Source organism: Symphalangus syndactylus, chromosome 24, assembly GCF_028878055.3.
Source record: "Symphalangus syndactylus isolate Jambi chromosome 24, NHGRI_mSymSyn1-v2.1_pri, whole genome shotgun sequence".
Classification (NCBI taxonomy): domain Eukaryota; kingdom Metazoa; phylum Chordata; class Mammalia; order Primates; family Hylobatidae; genus Symphalangus; species Symphalangus syndactylus.
The window spans coordinates 24209560-24231532 of record NC_072446.2 but is presented as its reverse complement, the minus strand read 5'-3'; the positions used below and the strand labels follow the sequence as shown (position 1 = coordinate 24231532).

Sequence of the window (21973 nt, the reverse complement as noted above, 5' to 3'; positions counted from 1 at the left end):
CATCTTGTTTGGTTTGGAGGGTGCGTGTGATCTATTCCTCCCTGTTTAAGAGGGTATTTGGGGATTATTGCTGGAAAAGTTAGGGCAAAGGAGCTTTCCCTGTGGATGGGGTGCCTGGTGGCTCTGAGGACTGGGACAGTGGCAGTCACTGGTGCCACCCTGATGGGGATCAGCAGGGAGAGAAGCATGAATAGTGGGGGTGAGTGACTTGTTGGGCAGAGCAGAGAGAAAAAAGTGCTGAAAATGCCCAGGATTTGAAACCCAGGAAAAAATTGAACTGTCTGCTGATCGACTAGCAAGGAGGAAGAGCTGGGTTTAGCATAAATGAAAGATTGACTCTGAAAGCTGAAGAGTTTGGAAACCCTGTGTTTCCCAAGCAAGATTCTGGACCATCAGCATACCAGCTGGGAAAACACAGGAGGAAACCAGTGGGGAAAACGCAGGCTGGCTTTCTGGCCACAGTCATTCCATCTGCACAAGCCCTCGGTATGGAATGAGAGGAACACCAGCTCACCCCGTGCACAGGACTTTACGTTTTGCAAAGCATTTAAAGATATTTTTAAAATGTACTTCTCAAGACAACTCTTATTAACAGCATCTACCTGGGACAGATGAGGAAACTGGGGCTCAGGGAGTTTGTTTATTTAGCAGACATTTATTGAGCCCCTACTTTGGGCATGTTCTTAGCTCCAGGGATACAGCAGAGAACAGAGCAGGTGAAGAGAAGGCCTGCCTTGGTCAAGTGGTTACACTAATAGGGGAGACAGACAATCTGTGTGAATGAAAGGTGCGGTTGCTCAAGTCATTTGGCTGGAAGAGTTAGGACCGAGATTCTCAGGTCAGCTGGTTCAGTGGCTTTGGTCTCACTCCAGGTAGTAGCAGAGATGCTTGAGCGAGGGACAGCGTCCTGCAAGGTACCCCAGACCTGCCTCTGTGGTCACAGATTGGCCCAGAGATTCACTCCCATCCTGGCACTGCCCTACTTAAGAGAAAAAAGAATAAACCAAATACTGTTGATTTCTTTTGAAAAAAAGTTTTGATCCTCTATTGATGGCTCTGGAATTTTCGTGCAAGAGATGGCAATTTGGTTGGAAGAGGATTTCAAAGAAGGTTTTATTGTTTATAAGTGCTCTCTCCCTTCCAGGAAGAAAGGGATATCACTTCCCCTTTGTTTTGTGAAACTGGGGAGGGTGGTGTGTGGGACTCGTTCCAGACAATTGGATGGAGGAGGCATCGTGTGTTACTCCAGACCTACATGTTTCTTGGCAGGTGCGCAAACTCCAGGCCGTCTACCCTGCACTGTGATGGTGGAGGCTGGTGCTTCAAGGTTGACAGCAAGATGAAAACCTCCAGGATGGCTGAGTCCAAGCGGGTATGCTGCCTGCAAGGGTGAGCTGGAAAAAACAAACAAACCATAAATAAGCATGTAAGTTAATACACAAACAAATTCTTGGTGTGATTACCACTGAGATTTGGAGACGATTGCTATTAGAGCATAAGTCCAGCTTTCTGTGTTCAATAAGGGGCCATGATGATAGGCATAGGAGGCTTATCTCAAAGCTGCTTCAGCGGAGCATTCACAGTTTCTACTTGGCATGTATATTTCAGATAAACAAAAATGGAACAGTTTCATAATGCTTATCTTTTACTTTATGTATGCGTTTTCTTAGTGGGACACTAATGGAGATTCAGAGAGGGGTGGATGAACTTCCCTTTCTAAGCCATTTCTTGGCACCAACACGAGTGAAGAATATTAAACCAAGAACTCAGGTGTTCGGGGATTTCTTAAGGGCCAACTCTTATTGCGACTTAATTAAGAAGCTCAGCTGAGAAGCATGAGGCTATTAAACAGAGGTTGATGGAGCCCTGGTTGATTCAGGGCTGCATAGAGACACAGCCTTTATTAGTCTTCTTTGCTTCTCTGAAAGAAAAGTAGGTTTGTGTTCCACTTGGGGACTAATCCATTAGTCGCTGCAAAATCTCAGAGGACAGGCAGGTCCATTTCAAACCTCATTTGCAGTGAGCTTTTCATTTTAGTGGTTTTGGAAAGGAATTCATATGCCTAAACCCTAGAGTGTTTGGTTACCTCATGCAAATATTTAATACCCACAGCAAAATTTCAGTATAACACTAACAATTTGTTTTCCTTGATATCAGCCTCATTTGTCAAAGCTATTGACCCAGGCCCATAAAGAAATGTCACTCTTGGCCCCTTTGTAATGGTTTTATGCAAATAGCTTTCAAGATTTAATTCAGTGGAAATGTTTAAGGAGAAGAAAGATAGGAAGAGAAGCTAGACCAAAACTGAATATGAATAGAAGGATGGAGGGGAAGGAAGGGGGAGAGGAGCAGAGCTGGGGTCCTGGAGAGAAGGGAGACAGAAGAGGAGGGACAGGTAAGAGTGTCCTGACATGTTAAACTGGACTTTCTCTGCAACACGGAGAGGGTTGGGAGCTTAGGGAAGAAGGAGATCAACTCCTATCCCATGCACTTGACAAATAAGACCCTGACTTTGAAAGGACCAAATGCAACTCACATTATTTTGGCTCTGTCGATATCTTTGCTCTATTCCTGTTTGAGCAAAGACAGAAGCCAGAACAATAATTTCATGAGTGGGGTAAAGATGGCCCAACAGAGGAAGGTCATCTGGGGACCCACAACACTTTCCAAGGGGCAGAGGGGCAAGGATGGTTCATACACTTCCAACTACTCTCATCCACTAAACTGATCTGTAAAGAGCATGCTTGCTGGGTGGTCAACACGCCTATTGTCTTCTCCTATCACCTTTTTCCAATTCTCCTTCTCCCATTTTGCCAAAGAGAGCGTAGTTTCCCACCCATCCCTCGAGGTGCTCTGCCTCAAGGGTATCAAACAAAGGGATGACTCAGAACCTTGGGATCTGGGGCCAGGGCCCCTTTAAGCAAAATTCCACAATGCTCACTATTCAGCTGTTGGAGAGATGCATTTTCAATATCAATATTCTTTTCATTTTGAAAGATCATCATGCATCACTTTTTATTTATATTGTTTTCATCAAGTGGGTACTGTTGATAATTCCAATAATTTAATTCAAAATAAATTTTTAAACCCTTAAAGATTTATATTCACCATTCCCTTTAAAATTACGTGTGTGTGTGTGTGTGTGTGTGTGTGTGTGTATGTAGTCATCTCTCCGTATCTGCAGATTCAACTGAGGATCAAAAATATTCAAAGATGAATTGTGTCTGTATTGAACATGCACAGACATTTTTCTTGACATTATTCCTTAAACAGCACTGCATAACAACTATTTACATAGCATTTACATAGCATTAAGTATTATAAGTCAGCTAGAGATGATTTAAAATATACGGGAGGATGTGTGTAGGTTATATGCAAAATCTACACTATTTTGTATCAGAGATTTGAGCACTCATGGATTTTGGTATCCAAGCAAGGTCCTAGAACCAATCCCCCATGGATACTGAGGGACAACTGTATATACACACACACACTCTCTCTTTCTCTCTCTCCCTCTCTCATATATATTCAGAGACCACAGGAGCAGGAGCAGAGCATTCATCAGCTATGTTTGACTTTAGCATCCAGGCCTTCCAACCATGCAGACACTCTTTCCATGTGCGGTTGGACTCCAGCTCCTGGGACCACTGGGAACTCTCATCTTTGTGAACAGTTCTGTGGTCTACATTACATCCCACATAAAATGCAGCTATTTCACAGGCTGCAGCCCCACCAAAACAGTCTCATAAATGGTTTTTTAAGCTTCCATTCAGCATATAATGCGGTCTCATCCATTTCATTAATCTTGGTTACATTTGAATTTTACAGTTTTGTTTTTTCCAAAGAGCCGTTTTCTGGCTAAGACCATTGATGTTTTTTTTTTTTTTTTTTAGATTTCTCCATTTCTAATACGGAAAATTGGATTTCTGCTCAGAGATCATCGTTCACCAAGAATCTGAATTTTTAATCAATTTCTTATCTATTTGAACACAACATGGATGAGAGACATGTCCAAACCTTTCTGGATTGCAAACGCTGTGTGGGAGGCCGGCCTCCATCACCAGGCGAGAGGTCTTTTCACACCCCTGAGCTTGGCCACACAGGAATCAAATTCATGACTCAGCCAAGCTTTGCAGGGCTGCATGTGATGGGGTATGGTGGCCATCAGTGCTATTTGCTAAATATGTAAGGGCTTCCTTCCTGCCTTTTGGTAGAATTGCACTTCCCTGCCACCTTGCCGTTTGGTGCAGTCATGTGACTGGTGTTGTCTAAGACATGTGAGTGGAAGCAGCATGTATCATTTTTGAGCCAACGTTCATTAAACCACTTTAGCTTCCACCTGTCGTGGTGATTTTCTAGAAATGTCAAGATGAAGGCTGGGGCCCTGAGCAAATACAATGTGCAGACACCACTGCATTCACAGAAGGGAAACATAACATTTGAGAGAATTAGCTGTGTCTTATTTTAAGCTGCTGAGATTTGGGGATCTTTTGTTAACTGCCCATAAGCCATCCCAATTAACACAGAGAGTCATTTACAAATCATTAAAGCCTCTGATGTTAAATCTGTGAATTGAAATGTTCTACAATGTGCAAATCACTGTGGTAACTGTATTTTTTTTTTCACCTAGAAAAACTCAGTCCTTCGTCAGGTCTGAATTGTGGTGGAAAACTCCTGGGTTCTATCTGAAGTCAAATATCAAGGAGAAGGTGCAAGCTTCGCCTTCTGGAATAAATTCGGTGAACTGCCAAGCTTGCATTCTCTCCTTGGTACTTGACTTCAGACAGGACCCGAGAGTTGACCACCACAATGTTTCCTGCTGCCTGCCGTAGCCCTCTGAGCCCTGGGTCTGTGCTCACTGTGCTGATCCTGGCGACCATGACCTCTGTGACATTTCTCAAAAATCCCATTTTCTGCTTTGACCTAGGGTCAGAGGCACTACTCAATAAGTAAGCCTGGTGTCCATCAAACATTGCTTTAAATAAGAACATAAACTGAAAGGTCTTTACAAGAGAAATGGCATGTGCAGCTAATGGAGACCAGAGAAAGAGTTATTAGTCCAGGAAATCAGGAAAACGGATTAGCAAGACGAAAGGACATGGCCTGAAATCCAACTAAGCAGTGACAGATGCAGATACTATCCTGCAGGTGTCAGTTCACCCTGCTTAAATAGCAAGGCCTGAAGGCTGGTGGGATCCTTCACTCCTTTACGTTGACAACAACAACAACAAAACACACAAAACTCAAATTTAGATAATCATCAATTGCAGAACAATTAAAAATTATCTTTGTAACCAGAAAACTATTTTTCTCTCCATGCATGTAATTGTCTGCCCTTTGTCTGAGGCCTTAGGAGATCAGAGGTCAAGCATTCTTAAGCTTTGAGTGGAACCAGAGCACTCAATCCAGCATCAAAGTCCTGAATGAGGTCGGCTCCTCCTGGAAAATTCTTGAAAGTACACATCATCGCATTCCGATGGTTCTGGCCTTAAATTTTCCTTCCATTTCTTAGCTGAAGGCCTAATTGAAAACACCCAAAGCTACTTAAGTGCTCTGTCTTAAAGGTAAAGAAGGACGCCTTCAGGAGAAAGGAAGGAAGAGAGCTGATAGCTTGATGACTCTTGCAGAACCAGCTGAATCTAGGGACTGAGTAGTAACCAGCTACACAGTATAATTTTAGGGACCCTCTAAGTACCACTGGACTGCTGTGTGCCTTCAATCCTACCATTATTGCTCCTTTCAGGTGGAGGCACTGAATACTCCTTTTAAAGTAAAAACATCATGTAATTGGAAGATTTAATCAGTCAGCACTCTTGGTTGCATGCAACAGAAAACTTGAGTTAAATAGCTTTAAATGAAAGAATTTTATAACATCAGGTAACTAAAATGTGCCAGGAATGCCTTGTTCGTTGCAGGCACAGCTGGATCTAGAGGCTGCAATGATGTCATCAGGTCCAGACTAGTGTCTCCTGGCCTCTTGGCTCTTCTTTTTCCCTCTCAGGACCATTCTTAGAGAGTATCTCCTATCATGGCTGAGGACAGATTAAGCCCGGCAGAAAAGAGCCTCTGCTGCTCCCAGAAGCCACAATGAAAGTCTTGTTGCATCTCATTGGCCCCAAGTGTGTCACATGCACCCAGGCACTGGAACATTCATGGCAGCTTTGTCTGTGATCATGAAAAACACAGAGCCAGCCCAGATGTCCACCAGCTGGAGCTCATGGCGTGGAGTACTCTACAGAGGTTAAAATAAACTGGAAAAGTGGTCATGCATGAAAATGCAGTGAAAGTGAAATACACGAGCATAGTAAACCTAAAGTTCAGGTGTGATTCTCGGAGGGAGGCAAACGTAATGGTGGAGAGTTACACTAGAAGCTTCTGCTGTACTTGTAAAGTTTGATATCCTTTGTGGAATGGTTTGTTGCAGAATAGTTTTCTATGCACCTAAAATGCTTTTAAAAAATCAAGCCACAAATACCCAACCCACACTCAGCATATCATCTTTGCCCTGAAATGAAGTCTGTCCCACGTGAGTCTGTGCATCTTGTTAGATAACCTCCGAAACATGAGAACACTCGACTCATTCTCCTTAGCAGCAGGCTCCTGCCAGCTCCGTTCTCCTGGATCCCTTTGGATTTGTCTTGCTGGGTTGTTGGGGAGTGGAGACGCCCTCCTCCCTGAAGCGTTTCCTCACATGGTGATTTGTCTACTGTGCATCAGTCAGGATCCCGGGAGGACCTGCAGATGCAGCCGCCTCCCCACAGGGATGGAACCAGATCCAGCGGCCCAGAACCAAGAGACCCAATGTCAGGTGCGATTCTGTGCTGGGATCTGAGTGGAACCACAGGTCTGTGAAGCAGAAGGTGAGAAGCTCATGACTACAGAGAGAGGCATGGCTGGGGACCCGGTGCCTCTGCCCCGTCTCCATCTCTGCACCTCAGGGCAGCAGAACACTCCAGGCCTCTCTCACAGTGACCAGCATGGAGCGAGGCTGCCCATCTCCTCACCAGCCTGTCCTGAGTATGAAACTCCAGCATTGGAGATTCCTTCCTTTTCGGTTTCCCTTCTTTCCCTTTTATAACTGAGCATCTTCTAGGCAGGATGGCTGAATGAGCCATACCTCTCCACCTTCAGCAGGGGCTTCTGATGGGCTGATGAAGGCACGTCTCTGGGGAACAGCAGAGCTCACGGTGGGGACAGAACAGTGAGAGCTGGAAGGAAGGAGAAAGGCCCTGCAGGAGACGCCGCACAAGCTTTCCATCCTCCCTGCATCAACCTGGGGCTCACCCAAGTCTATACTGGTGGTGAGGGCAGGGGAAAAATTGCTTTACCTTAAAGTCAGTCATTGATGACACCTCCTATCACTGAGTATTCTTGGGGCAGGCCTGCCCCAACCAGCTAGACCAATGGTTCCTATGGAATTTTTAAGGTGGACAGAAGGTTACTCTGGGGACATTAATCAGAGTTGGGTGTCTAATGGAGCCCTCACACCCAGTTCAGCCAGAGCAGCTTGTTTTTGGTCTGTTTGACAAATTGAACTTTTCCATAAGGTTCCATTTGAATGAAGACTTCACACCTAAACATTTGAGAATGGCTGCTTCAGTCTAAGCTGGGATCATCTGGTTTCAAAACTGTCAAAGAAATTTCAGCAGGAAAATTTGGTCAAATAGTATTGCCCTGGGCAGGCTCGTATGCCCACCCACTTTAGCCATGGGCATTAGTTATCTATTGCTGGATAGCAAGCAACCCCACATTTTAGTGGCTCAAAGAAACACATATTTGTCATCTAGCAGTTTCGTGGGTCAGGAACCTGGATGTGGCTTGGCTGCATCCTCTAGCTCTCAAGGCTGCTAACAGTATCAGCTGGGGCTGTGGTTTCATCCTAAGACTCACCTGGGGCTCGAGGATCTGCTTTTGAACTTATTCAAGTGGTCTTTGGCAGGATTTAGTCCCTCAAAACGGTGGACCTGAGGCCCTTGGTTCTTTGTGGCTGTTGGCTGGAGGCCTCCCTTGATTCTCACCCCATGGGGAATTCAGCATATGGCATCTGGCTCCCCCAGAGCAAGCAGGTGATGGGGAGAATAAGACATTACATCAGTCGTTTTTCTACCCTAATTTCAAAAGTAGCACCCCATCATTTTCCCATATTCCATTTGTTTGAAGCAAGTCCCTAGGTCCAGCCCACACTCAATGAGAAGGGATCACACAAGGGCACAGATATCAGAAAGTGGGGACCATTGGGAGCCCTTTTTAAAATCTGCTCCCCACACTGTCTCTAGCTACATTTTAGATAGTTGTTAGACTAAACTGTGAATAATTGACAGACTGCAATTTCTTCTATTTCCCTATTTTAGAGGTATCTCTTTCCTGGAAACAGCCCTTGTTCACGCCAGAGGTGTGAACAGAAATTCTTTTGCTTTGCTGGCCTCAAACCGATAGAAAAATGTATCAGTTCAGGCAAAGTGTTCCTCACTTGTTTGCTGAATTGTGTCTCTTCTTTTTATCCCTTAACTTGTGAATTTATGGACTGTTGAGGAGGATGGGAGAATTGGGGTTGAGTTTTCTGTTTTCTTTTTTTCCCCTTCTTCAGGGAGAAAACAACTTGGCTAGAGTTGAGTGCCTCCTAATCCCCAGTAGGAATCTGACATTTTTATTTTGCTTTCTCGCCCTCTGCAGTCTGGCCTGAGGTACAGGTGGGGACCTCCCAGCACTGTTATCATAATCCAAACCAGCCATGACAGAAGCCTGCCTGAGGGCTTCAGGGGAGACTGAAGAGTCCCAAATGCATCTCTTGTCTAGGATAATGAAAAGTTGATTCGGGCTTGGTACCAAATGTTACTTATCAGATGCCAAGTGGCATTGTCTATGCATGGCGCCTGGTCCTGCCGGGGAGCTGATTGAGGGTGAGCTCCATCCAGAGAGCAGGAGGGGTATCTGGGCACTAAGCTAGGTGGATTTGGGACCCCCAGCACAGTTTTTGGCTGGGACCATTGTTTGGTTCTGACAAAGAGCAGGGCACCATGGAGACAGGAAAACAGGCAAAGAAAATGACTCATCTGGCTGGAAGCCCAGAAAATGTATGCTAATGCCTTCATGCAGACAAAAATAAGATTATAAAGAGACTGGTGGCAAAAAAAAAAAAGCCAACCTCAAATGATGCTTCTCTTTAATCTATCCACTTAGAAGCCCAATAAGTTGCCAAGATCTACCTTGCCAAAGAGAGAACCATCGTATTAGTGAAGTTATTTTTCATGTCAGTTCTTTCCTTTCTGTAACTAAAACTCAACTATGGTAGACATTCTCAGCAGTCACCAACATTCTAGATTCCTGTCCTCTTCCCATCCCACAGGAGGGTTACAATTCCCTATCCTTGAAGTTATGTATGGACATAAGATCCTGCTTGGCCAAGGAAATCTGAGGAAGTGACATGTGTTGTTTCAGTATAATTATTTAAAAGCCAGTATATGATTCTTTGTGGTCTCCTGCCATGCCATGGTGCTTATGGGAGCATGTATTGAGATGCAGATACTGAAAGGTGGTGGAGCCTCTGTTCCCTTAGATCTCTGAGAGGTTAAAATAAACTGGGCCTCCCTAACAACTCAAGTGAGATATATAGAGTGTGTTTTGTTGTTTTAAGCCAAGGGGATTTGGGTACTGTTCTTTGTTGCAACATTGCCTTGCTTATCCTCGTTAGTAAGTCCGCCATCCTGCACCCCAATATACTTTCTGTAGACACATTAAAAGCTTACCACTTCCCGAACGGGCACAGTGGCTCGTGCCTGTAATCCCAGCACTTTGGGAGGCCAAGGCGGGCAGATCACCTGAGGTCAGGCGTTCTAGACCAGCCTGGCCAACATAGTGAAACCTGTCTCTACTAAAAATACAAAAATTAGCCAGACGTGGTGATGCCCACCTGTAATCCCAGCTACTCAGGAGGCTGAGGCAGGAGAATCGCTTGAACCTGGGAGGCGGAGGTTGCAGTGGGCCAAGATCACGCCACGGCACTCCAGCCTGGGTGACAGAGTAAGACTCCATCTAAAAAATAAAAAAAATAAAAATAAAAAAAAAAAAAAAAAAAAAAAAAGCTTACCACTTCCCTTAAACTTACCCTCAATTAAAGACTTATTCTCTGGCCTTCCTAACAAAAAATACAAACTTTTTACTGACAAGGCAGCACCTGGATCCAGCAAACAGGGATTCCTGCGCCCAAACTTGCCTATCATGAAAGGGAAAGGAACATTTAAAAGCTCTGACATTGGGGACAGACACTTTAATGGTTCTGTCAATGGAGATTAAAACTTGAAAATAGCCAAGGGTACACTTTTCGAGGTCTATATTTTAAATGAAATGACAAGAGGAATGAACCTGCGGGACTAAGGTGCTTGGCACCGTTTGGGAATTATTTGAGCTAAATAATTGCTGTCATGCCCGGTGTGATGTATATTTTATTTCAATCTTTTGAGAAATAGGAAGGAGAGGGTGAGAGAAAATATGTTATACACAAGAGACTGGACAATTGATCATTAACCACAGCCTCAGAAATCAAAGGAGCTCAGATTGCTTTTGTTCCCATAATAAAGGAGTTGTAAAAAGATAGGAGATGGTTACACGGTTATATTTTTAAAGCGTTAAAGCTGTCCTTCTACTAGAAAAATACAAGCATAAGCTCAGCATTATAGGCAAATGTTGCTTGTGTGTTCCAGCATCCCTTCACATGACTTTCAATAAAGTTATATCCCCCTTTTATTTTCCTGGATCAACCCCCAGTTCACACTAGAGAACATTGATTCTACCCTCAGTTCCAGCATGAGTCTTATGGGCTTAGGTCAGAAACCTACTTTATCCTGTCCATTCTCAGTGATTGGTTTAGTGAGGGATGTGTAGTTCAACAAAGCTCTGTAACAAACAGCCCCAAAATCCTGGTGGCATATTTAAAAAAAACAAAAAAACAAAAAAAAACTTCTTTTTCTCACTCAGCAGTCTGCAAGTCAACCGGTGCATCTCTGCTTCAGAGTTCAGACCGGATTCAGCTCCACATATCTCCATCCTGAGTTCATAGGATGCTTGGAGCCTGCCCTTCTTGTGCCTATACCATAAGGGCAAGATCCTAAGCATCCCACACAAGTATATCTAAAGCCTTCTCCCATGTCACGTCCACTAATACCCCACTAGCCAAAGAAAGTCACATGGCCAAGACCAAAGCCCTTGGAATGAGGATGTTAGGGAAGAGAGGAAAGGGATTGGGTACAATAGTCCAATCTACTGCATCCACATGGCTCAGAAATGGTCAGTTACATGAGTCAACATCTTCCTTTTAATATTGAGTTGGGTTTTTATGATATTTACAATAAAGGGGGTGCTGAGACTCTTAGTGGGCCTTGTAGTGCCTGGACACAGTTGCATATTTGTCAATTTCTCCTCGAGAAGAACCTCAGAAACTCTCTTAAGTGAAGCAGAAAGTTGGTGAAAGATCTATGACAGATGACAACAGAGGTGAGGACAAATTTCTAGGATTCAGCCCCTTCTGATTTCTAAAGTGGATTTGGGCACCAGCTTCCAGCTGTGAGCAATAACATCAGAAAAATTCAGTCTGGGGTAAAGGTCACCCTGAATTAAGGGAGTGACTGAACCAAACATTTACAAAATGAGATGAGCTGCCATTCCTTTCAGACATCCATGGTCACTAAAATACACCATCCTCTTGTCCCCTTGCTGACACTATTAATTAATGTATGGGCTTAAATTAGATAGTTGAGCTATGCCTCCAGATGGGAAGGACTTGGTAACTGTTATTGATCCTCTCTTCTCATCCTCAACACATCTTCAATTTAAATGGAGTTGATTCTATTAACAAGTGTTAGCCAAGATCTTTCAGGGCCAGGCCTTCTGCAATTAGGGAAGCACCTGGTAGAGCTATCCAGCCAGAGTCTGATCCCAGATCCTTCCCTTCCAGGCTGTGAGATCCTGACCAAGTGGCTTCACCTCTCTGAGCCTCAGCCTTCTCATCTTTAAGATGGACCTATCACCCCCATATCATGAAATGTGGCTAAGAAGATAAACTCTGGGACCGAAGCACCAGGGTTTAAATCCTGGCTTCTCCACTTCCCAGTCATGTAACTTGAACAAGTGATTTTACCTCTTCACTCCTCAGTTTTCTCTTCTGTAAAATGGGAATAATCACAGTCCCTACCTCACGAGGTGAGTGTGAGAATTAAATAGCTAACAAGTAGAAGTGCTTAGAAGAGTTCCTGACACACTGATCACTCAATGTGTTACTATTACTAAAATTGGTAGTAGCAGCATTTTCCTTCCTCTTAAGGAACTTAGAAATAATCATATTGTCATAAGTGTATAGACAATTTCATATGGTTCAGACTCCAACCTTTATAAAGTGAATGTGTTCTATGTGCCTGGCACCCTGCTAAGCAGCTTATATACATTACCACATTATCATATTTATTCTCACATGATGGTAATGACAATGATGATGATGCATCCTCCATCACAACAATGAAAACTGTGAGGCTCAGAGATATCCAGTGACTTCAGTGATTAAGGTCACACAGTAAATTATGCTTAAATCCAGGATTTAAATGCAGGCCATCTGACTCCAGAACCTGAGTCTCCCCATCTGACTATCCAGCTTTCACAGGAAAAGAAACATAAAACATAATCTCATTCATCTGTTTGTTCATTCATTCAATAGTATTTATTGAGTCCTTCCCATGTGCCAGGCATAGAAGAAGGCAGAGAAGGTGCATTCACCTATTCATCCATCCATACATCTATCCATCCATTCTTCATCCATCCATCCATCCATTCATTCATCCATCCATCCATTCTTCATCCATCCATCCATCCATCCTTTCTTCATCCATCCATCATTCCATCATCCTTCCATATGCACATAACACCTAATAGTTCTAGGATGTAATGTCTCCATCATCAGCAGAGTTTCTATCATTCATGGGATGAATTCTGGGTTTTCACTAGAGGCTTCCCCATATTCACTGTAAATTTCTATGCCCAGAATCTATTCTTAGGCCATTAGGCCAGTCTCTGCTTCCCCAGATGCTAAGATTCACATCATACTCTCCAAAACACAAGCATCCCTTGGATGCCCAGCTGGTCCATCATCAGATTCATCTGGCTCAGTCTCCAGACTGGGCAAGTTGTCTGCACACCCCAGGATGTGGATGGATGCAGGCTGGATAGCGGGGGTGTTCACATCTTGGTATTTACAAGATGGTATTTACAAGATGATATTTACATCTTGGCCTCAGGCATGTTAGCATGTGAGTCTTCATTTGAAATACCATAAATTAATAGCGACTAAAATTTTAACATTTATTCGGTTTAAATTGCGCTCTGGATTCAGAAATATATTTGGACTAGGAGCTCTTCCAGGAATATTTAAATGATCATATTTTGCTAAAGTTGAATCTTTAAAGAAAATATACATATTCAACTCTTTAGTGAGCTGGATTCTGAGCTGTTTTTATTTCCTTTTTTAAGGAAATAATGTGTAACATTTAGTTTTGATTCTGTGATTGGCATTCCAGTCAATTAGCGTAGCTCATTTGGGTGTTTGGTTTAATTCAGATGACTAAAAATGCTTATTTATATAAGTAAACATATATGTAAAGTAGTCACATTTCAAAAATTTTGGAAAATAAAATTTTGAAAAAAATGGACATGTTTGGTGTATGATGCAGCGCTTTCCATTGCAAAGTTCTGAATCTTCAAGTTCTGCAATCTTTATGACTAGTCTGTTGTGTTTATTGGGGATGAGACCACAGGTCTCTACAACCCAGAACCCATTTGATACATATGGCAGACAAAGAAAGGAAGAGAAGTACGACATGGATATATTCTATCTCTTGTTTGCTTCTAATGGAAGATAGGATATTTAAAAGAATAAAAAAGAAGAAAGAGGGAGCATCAGTGATGAAGAAAGAAGTCAAAAGCACTACCCAATTTTAGAGAAAACTCTGTGTACAGAGACACAATTAGGTTGTGTCAGAGAAGCCTCGCTGCCTGCTGCTTTGTGGGAGCTCCTGGAAAACAAGCCCCCTCCTGCTTTGAGAATCTCAGTAGATGTGAGGATGTGGGCACTGGGGCTACTTTCCCCCAGTAGGTCTCTGAGTGTAAAACCAATACAACGATATCCCTTCTTTCCTTCTTTATTTGTAACTGAACCCTTATTTTGTATTTCAAGAACCTAAATACCCAGCTAAAAACATTTCCAAGGCTCTCTTTCATCCTGGAGTGGTACACAGATCTAACCAATGGTTACTAAACATAAGCTACTAAATAGGACTTCCAAGAAAACTCTTTAAAAGGAGTTGACGAAGTGCTCTTTGTCACTGTCTGTCTTCTGAAACTTGGTCATGTTGGGCTGGAGCTGTGGCAGCTATATTAAGATCATGAGGACGGAGCTCACAATAAAGACAGAGGAGTAAACAGCCAGAAGAGACTGCCTCTAGACTTGTTTAATGTGAGAAAAAAATAAACCTCCAAGGTTTTTTAGGGGGGAGGGAGAAGGGAAGGGTCTCTGTAATTTTTAGCCAAAGCAAGCCTCAGAAACCTTGACCCTTATTTTCAACTACACGTAACATACCACCTCCTGATGTGGCAGTGTGCCAATTTCTTTTTTCTAGGTGGGTTCTTTTTTGAACTGAGATGACAGATATTTCTGCGACTTTTCCATTTGCATGGAAAATGTCAAATTATAATGTATCATTTTCATTTCACCATACTAACAAATGCTCCCTTGAAGTCAATAACTAGAGAGCTCATCCCAGAACTAATTTCCTGTTCATCAAATTTTTGAATATATATAATTTTTATTTGCTACTCCTGCTGGGAAACCTGTTGGCATCTATGCTAAGCCCTGAAGATTTTATTGCTATTTTTCTAAAATTGATACAAGTCAGCCCTCAGATAACCTTTGCATGTATGTGTCAAGAGGCATCATAGAATCATGAAATCAAGAGCTGGAAGGGACGTGAAGAATCATTAGAGTTGAGATTTGCTTACGTAGTAGGGTGAAAATTTATAGACGTTGTTAGGTGTCAAGACACATTAGAGTCTTGTTCACTCCTAGAAAAAACTGCTCCTCCACCCAAATCTTTCTGATTTCAGCAGATCAGAACATTCCATTCTTCCCGATTATGCAGTTTGGGTCAGCCATGGGTCTCACTGAAGGTGATCCAATCAGAACCAATCCCAGATCTTTTGTGGGAGCTAGCCCCTTTTCCTTTTGAGGCTCTCAGTGGATTCGAGGACATGGACACTGGAGCCACTTTAATCTAACAGGTCTTTAAGAGTGACAGCCAGCCGGGCACAGTGGCTCACGCCTGTAATCCCAGCACTTTGAGAGGCCAAGGCGGGCGGATCACGAGGTCAGGAGATCGAGACCATCCTGGCTAACACGGAGAATCCCCGTCTCTACTAAAAAAATACAAAAAAATTAGCCAGGTGTGGTGGCAGGTGCCTGTAGTCCCAGCTACTCGGGAGGTTGAGGCAGGAGAATGGCGTGAACCTAGGAGGTGGAGCTTGCAGTGAGCCGAGATTGCACCACTGCACTCCAGCCTGGGTGACAGAGCAAGACTCCGTCTCAAAAAAAAAAAAAAGAGTGATAGCCATACCAAGATGTCCCAATGACCTCATTTGAGCACTGAATCTATCTGGACTTGATGTCTGACTACAATAACCATACAACTTACTGTCCAACCCAAGGCACTTGTCAAAGTGAGTTGGAGTGCTATTAATACTTATTACAATTATTAATTAATAAGCATAAATCAGAATTGCTGTAGGCAAATTCTTGAGACAAGAAATCCCATGAGACAAAAAATCTCCTTCTTGATAAAGCCATTCAGATTCTTGGAATACATTTCATCTTCTTACACTAGCTAGAGAGCAGTTCTGTGACTTATTGATAAGGTGACAAAATAATGTTATTCAAACAGGGTCACTTTGGAGAGTGAAAGGGACAGCTATTAAGTAAAGAACCAAACAAGCACACACTGGGACTCCCCTTTTCAGAAAGGGGCTCATCCTACACATTGAGTGACTGCCAGGGAGAAAGCACTGCTCTTATCAAGAGGTGAGCAATGAACATTGTGGGGTGGGGATAGGATGGGATGATGTCTTGTCTTTTGCATCCTGATTTACAAAAGCACAAGGACTCCTTGGTTCTGTCCTCTACTGATTCCTGATACATTTGTGTTCCTACCACTATTCTTGCTTACAAAATAGGGCCTGTTTATAAACCATCTGCTTAAGTTTTTACCAGGCAATACATTCAGATGGCTTAACAATGAAAGTAATAGAAGAGGATTCATTTAATGGGCTCACTCCCACTCTGAGCACTCCACTCCTCACAGGTAACCACTTTAATAGTTTCTAATGTGTCCTTTATTGCTTTTTCATGCAAATATAAGCAATATAAACATACAGAACCTTACATTTTCTCCTTTCATACATGAAAGCAACGTCCTATAAATACTGCCATGCCCCTTGCTTTTTCTCATATGCTAGATCTTGCATATATTCAAGAATAACTATCCCATGGGCCAGGCATGGTGGCTTACACCTGGAATCCCAGTGCTCTGCAGGCTGAAGGCAGGAGGATCGTTTGAGCCCAGAAGTTTGAGGCTGCAGTAGGCTATGACCACGCCCCTTTGCCCCAGTCTGAGAGACAGAGCAAGTCTCTGTCTCTAAAAAATAATAGTGATAATAATAATGGATCTCATTTCTATTTTATCCATTTCAGTATATAGGCATTCAATAGTTTTTGCTAGATTGCCTCTGTTTTTAACTAGTGTCCTACAGCGGAATGCTGAATTGTTTTCTCTCTTTGTTTCTCATCAACAACGTTGTGATACACACCCTTGAACATAAGTATTTGTAGACAAATACCTGCAGCATAAGTTCCCAGGAGTGGGATTCCTGGCTCAAACCCTAAATGCATTTGTCATTTTTAAAGGTTTCTCCTAAATGACCTCCACAGAACCAGTGCTGCATCACCCCCCACCAGCGGTGTTGGAGAATGCATGCTTCTCCACAGCCTTATTGACTAGGATATCATCACACTTTGGAAATTTTGCTGATAAGGTAAGCAAGAAATGGTTTACCAGTCTAATTTGTTACAATCAAAACCATCTATGTTAAAAAGACACCCAGGAATCTATAAAGCAAGTAGCCCCACCTGACATCACTGGTCACGCTTGGGGAGCAGGAGAGAATGGTGCCAACTCCCCCTGGGCTCCACCACGCCCAGCTACCTAAGGCAGCAGGAACAAAATGTTACATTTGACCTAGTCCTCTGTCAGGACTGTCTCCTGGAGTGGGAGGGGAGGCCCCCAATTCATGGTTTTGTTTGTTTTATCAGCTGTTATGTGGGAGGTTTTTGGGTTTTTTTGAGACAGGGTCTTGCTCTGTCACCCAGGCTGGAGTGCAGTGGTGTGATCTCGGCTTACGGCAGCCTCCGCCTCCCAGCCTCAAGTGATCCTCCCACCTCAGCCTCCCTACTAGCTGGAACTACAGGCGTGTGCCACCATGCCAAGCTAAGTTTTGTATTTTTTTTTTTTTTTTTTGTAGAGACAGAGTTTTTTTTTTTTCGTAGAGACAGAGTTTCATCATGTCTCAAACTCCTGAGCTCATGCGACCTGCCCACCTCAGCCTCCCAAAGTTCTGGGATTACAGGCTTGAGCCCCCACGCCCAGCTGTTTTTTTTGTTTGTTTTTGTTGTTTTTTTTTTTTTGAGACAGTCTCACTCTGTCACCCAGGCTGGAGTGCAGTGGCAAAATCTCGGCTCCCTGCAACCTCCACCTCCCGGGTTCAAGCAACTATCCTGCTTCAGCCTCCCAAGTAGCTTGGATTATAGGCACGTGCCACCACACCCGGCTAATTTTTTGTGTTTTTAGTAGAGACAGGGTTTCACCATGTTGGCCAGGCTGGTCTCAAACTTCTGACTTCAAGTGATCCACCTGCCTTGGCCTCCCAAAGTGCTGGGATTACAGGCGTGAGCCACTGCACCCAGCCTGTGGAGTTTGTTTGTTTTTTGTTTTTTTTTTTTAATGTTACAGAACATTGTGCCAATGACCTGCCCCCATCAAATGGCCATACATGCTGTGGCCAGCACAGCAATGCTGGCATCTCTTTTTAAACTTGCCACATGAGGAAAAGTGGAGATACAATTTCTCTTGCCTTCCTGAGTGGTACAAGCATGTGTCAAGTTACCAGGGAGATTTGATGAAGTGTAATATACCTTGCCATCTGACAGTTAGTGGCCTTGTTTCCTTTCCCTGGGATAATATTAGATTTCATACTGAGAGCATCAACAAGAGAAAGGCTCATACCTAACAGCTAATATCTGCGGAACATGTGTTTCTGCTCAATTTCTGCACCTTTATTGCTCCATCTGACACTGCAATTCTTTCTGCTGCATAACAGCCTGATTCGAATCATCTGCCTTACATCTAATTCAAGTTGAAGTCTATTAGGCAAACCAATTCCTGGCCTATTTGTGTCCCTTCTCACAAATTATTCTAGCTGATTCTCTGGCACTAGTTTTGTTTTTTGTTTTATTTTTGGGTTTTTTTTTTCCAGGAACCAATAGCTGAAAAAATTCTGATGATGTTAAAGGAGATCTCATATTCTTTTTTGTGTTGTTTTAAATGACAGATGACAATTTGGCATTCTCACAGGACAACATGTCCATCTGACATAAATAATGCGCTCTGATTTTTTTTTAAAGAAACACAAAGCAGGAGAAGATGTCTACCTTTACATTTTCCAGCACAAAACCAATTCTTTGGAAACCTGTATGTTTCTTGATCATCTCGTGCCAGGTTCTCACAGCTCAGTATTCAAGTTGCTCACGGCAACAGCCTTGACGCCATGCTGGGCCACGTGTTGTCCTGTTTTTCACACATACCATGCCCAGTACACATGACAAAGACTGTTGGCTCAACCTTAAAAATCTCCCTAGCTTCCCCTCGTTCTCCCAGCCCACTGCTACCACTGTGGTCCCAGCCGCTGGGGAGACTCTGTCCTCACTGGCTCCTGGGTCAGCATTTACCCTCACCATGGCCCCTTGCCCCTTGCCCTAACAAAATGGTCAGAGTGGTCCTTTTAACCACAAGTCTTATCATGTCATTCCTCTGCTCCTGCAGAGGGCTGTCTTAGTTTGCCATCTATAGGCAGCTTGTGTTAACCAGCGCAATTATCTCTCTTACCTTGTCACAAAGACAGACGGTTTTCTTGTATCCCCGGTTCTTGCCTTGGTGTACCTGAAGAATCGGATCACACACGGGCTTGGAGAATGAGTGTCAAGTTCTACTGAGTGGAAGTAGCTCTCAGCCAATGGGGAAGCCAGACGGAGATGATCTTCCCCTGGCGTTGGGCCGCTCAGGGGCCCCGGCTCTCCTGTCTCCTCCAACTGCCCAGCCAAACTCTGGCTCACCCCACTGGTCGACGGCTTGCCAGCCTAGGTGCCTGTTGGTGTGTTTTTCTGCTGGTGTGCGCCTCTCCATGTCCTCTCAACGACCAGCTGCTTGTGTTTTCTTCCACCGACGTGCTCCTCAGCTGTCTGGCCGCCTGTGTGTCTGCCCACTAGGGTCTTGGGTTTTTAAAGGCCCAGGATGGGGGTGTGGCAGGCCAGGGTGGTCTTGGGAAATGCAACATTTGGGCAGGAAATGCCTTTCCTCACCTAGGTTCTTGGGGGTGGAGCCCTAGCCAGGGACCACGCCCTCCTCTACCCAGCACTTCCTTCCCCACTTCCATATTATTTAAAGAGACCATGCACTTCCCTTCCCAGCACGCCTGTATCAATGTCAGCTTCCCCTCCTTCCACTTCCCAGAATCCAAATATGTAGGAGAAAGAAGTGGGGCCAGTTTCCAAAGTATTTTATTAAAGGGCCAGTGGAATAAGTAAGACTACAGCTATGCTATACAATTATTGTGGTTGTTTCCCTTTAAGTGCCTGAATTTCTACAATGTTTTTCCAGCGAGGCTTAGAGAAAAACTCCTTGGGCTTAATAGAAAGAGTTGCGTTCCATCAGCATCTCTAGGTCAGCATGTTTCCTACTCTTCTAGACTGTTAGGATCATTTTCAATCTGTCTGAAATCAAATTAAAACAAGTCAAAACTGTGCCATGGACTCTGCTCTGAGTGCAGTCCTCAGTTACTTGCATTCATTTGTCCAGGAGCACCTACCCTATTGCTTGTGGGCCCCTTTGAGTTTGGAGAGCCAGTTCAGGTACCACCGTTTTAGGAAGCTTTTTCTAATGGAGGTTGTGGGCTCCAATGTCCTGGGCACAGAACAGGTGCCAGACAGGGAGAGGTGGGGGGTAGAAGGGACAGGAGGCTGGGGCTGCACACAAGCCCCCTCTGCAGCGGCAGCTAGTCCTCTCCAGTCCTAACGACCATCTCCCAGTCCTAGGCCTGACCCCCTCCCCAAGGGTCACCACTGTGTCAAAAACAGTGTATCAGCTTCTGGACATGATTCCAAAGTACTACAGTTATGACTTTCCATGGAAACTACACCATTGGCGGTGGCTCATGCCTGTAATCCCAGCACTTTGGGAGGCCAAGGTGGGCAGATCATGAGGTCAAGAGATCGAGACCATCCTGGCCAACATGGCGAAACCCTGTCTCTACTAAAAATACAAAAATTAGCTGGGTGTGGTGGCACATGCCTGTTGTCCCAGCTACTTGGGAGGCTGAGGCAGGAGAATCACTTGAACCCGATAGGCGGAGGTTGCAGTGAGCTGAGATCACGCCACTGTACTCCAGCCTGGAGACACAGAGAGACTCCATCTCAAAAAAAACCCCAAACAAACAACAAAAAAGAAACAGCAAAAAACAACAACATCAAAAAACTAGGCCATATTTTGGTGCACACGTTTCTATAAACAGCTTCTCACATCACATGGTCTAGCATCTTGCTTTTCCCCCCTGAACCATATGCACTAGAGACCTGTCCACCTTGCTGCATACAGATACCTCTTCCCTTATACTGCTGTGTCTGTATGTGTCTATGTCTAGCGGTGAAACTCCCAGTTCATATCCCGTTTCCCCTAAGGATGAACATTAGGCTGTGAGTGGTCATGAGTATGTTTGTGAACTAGTTCCAGTTCTCTGGAACTAGATGGTGCCACTGTCTTTCTCTGCCCTGCACTGAAGATAGTCATGGTCACGGGACTTACACTGACCAATGGAATGGGAGCAAAAGTCCCATGTGTCACTTCTGGGTAGAAGCTTAAGAGACCCTCCCTGATTTGTCAGAGGCCCTCTGTCCTGCCTGGGATGTTACAGGAGCATGAAGAAGGAGCTGCCCTCCACTAGATCCCTGAGTGGAGATGACGTAGAGCAGAAGCCCAGCCTCCCTGAGACACACAAGCAGCATGGGCAAGAAACAGCTTGAGCTGTTCAGGTCCCTGGGATTTCAGTGTTGTTTGTTATCGCAGCAGCATCTCATCTACCCCAGTGGATGCAAATTCTTCCTCTGTTTCTCCAACACAAACAATGCTTCAATGAACAGCCTTCTCAACTTTTCCTTGACCTGTGTGAGTGCTGCTTCAAATTAGATTTTTAAACAAAAAAATGTATTGTACAAAACTGTATTTTCTTCTCAAAGAGTAAAAATAAGCTTTCTGCTAAATGAAATTTCACTGGAAACTTTGAAAATGCCTGAACTTAAATATTTAATCCATCACTACCCATTTAATATGAAGCTCCAGGTAACTGGCATCCATTCTGCGCATCTGGCTTTTTGTTGAATTAGGCACAGTTGTAATTCGTGGTTAGCCCAGGGATGGTGAAATTTTGAGTCTCTTGGCTGGAAAGGACTCACAGAGAACCTCTTGCTGAGAAGAGACAAATTCAGCATCCTTTCCCCAGCCCCCTCCCCTGTGTTTATTTGTCCTGACCATAAATGTGCACCCTCTGCTGTGTGTAGATCTGC

General features: G+C 44.0%; 1 long non-coding RNA gene across 1 annotated transcript; it reads right to left on the bottom strand.

Annotated features, from left to right (window-relative positions):
• Positions 1 to 646: 646 nt before the first annotated feature.
• LOC134735814 (uncharacterized) lies at positions 647 to 19741 on the bottom strand. The gene is made up of 2 exons (XR_010119332.1): positions 19245 to 19741; positions 647 to 1394 (listed from the first exon to the last, which is right to left on the bottom strand). It is a non-coding gene; the product is annotated as an uncharacterized lncRNA (long non-coding RNA).
• Between the last annotated feature and the right edge of the window lie 2232 nt (positions 19742 to 21973).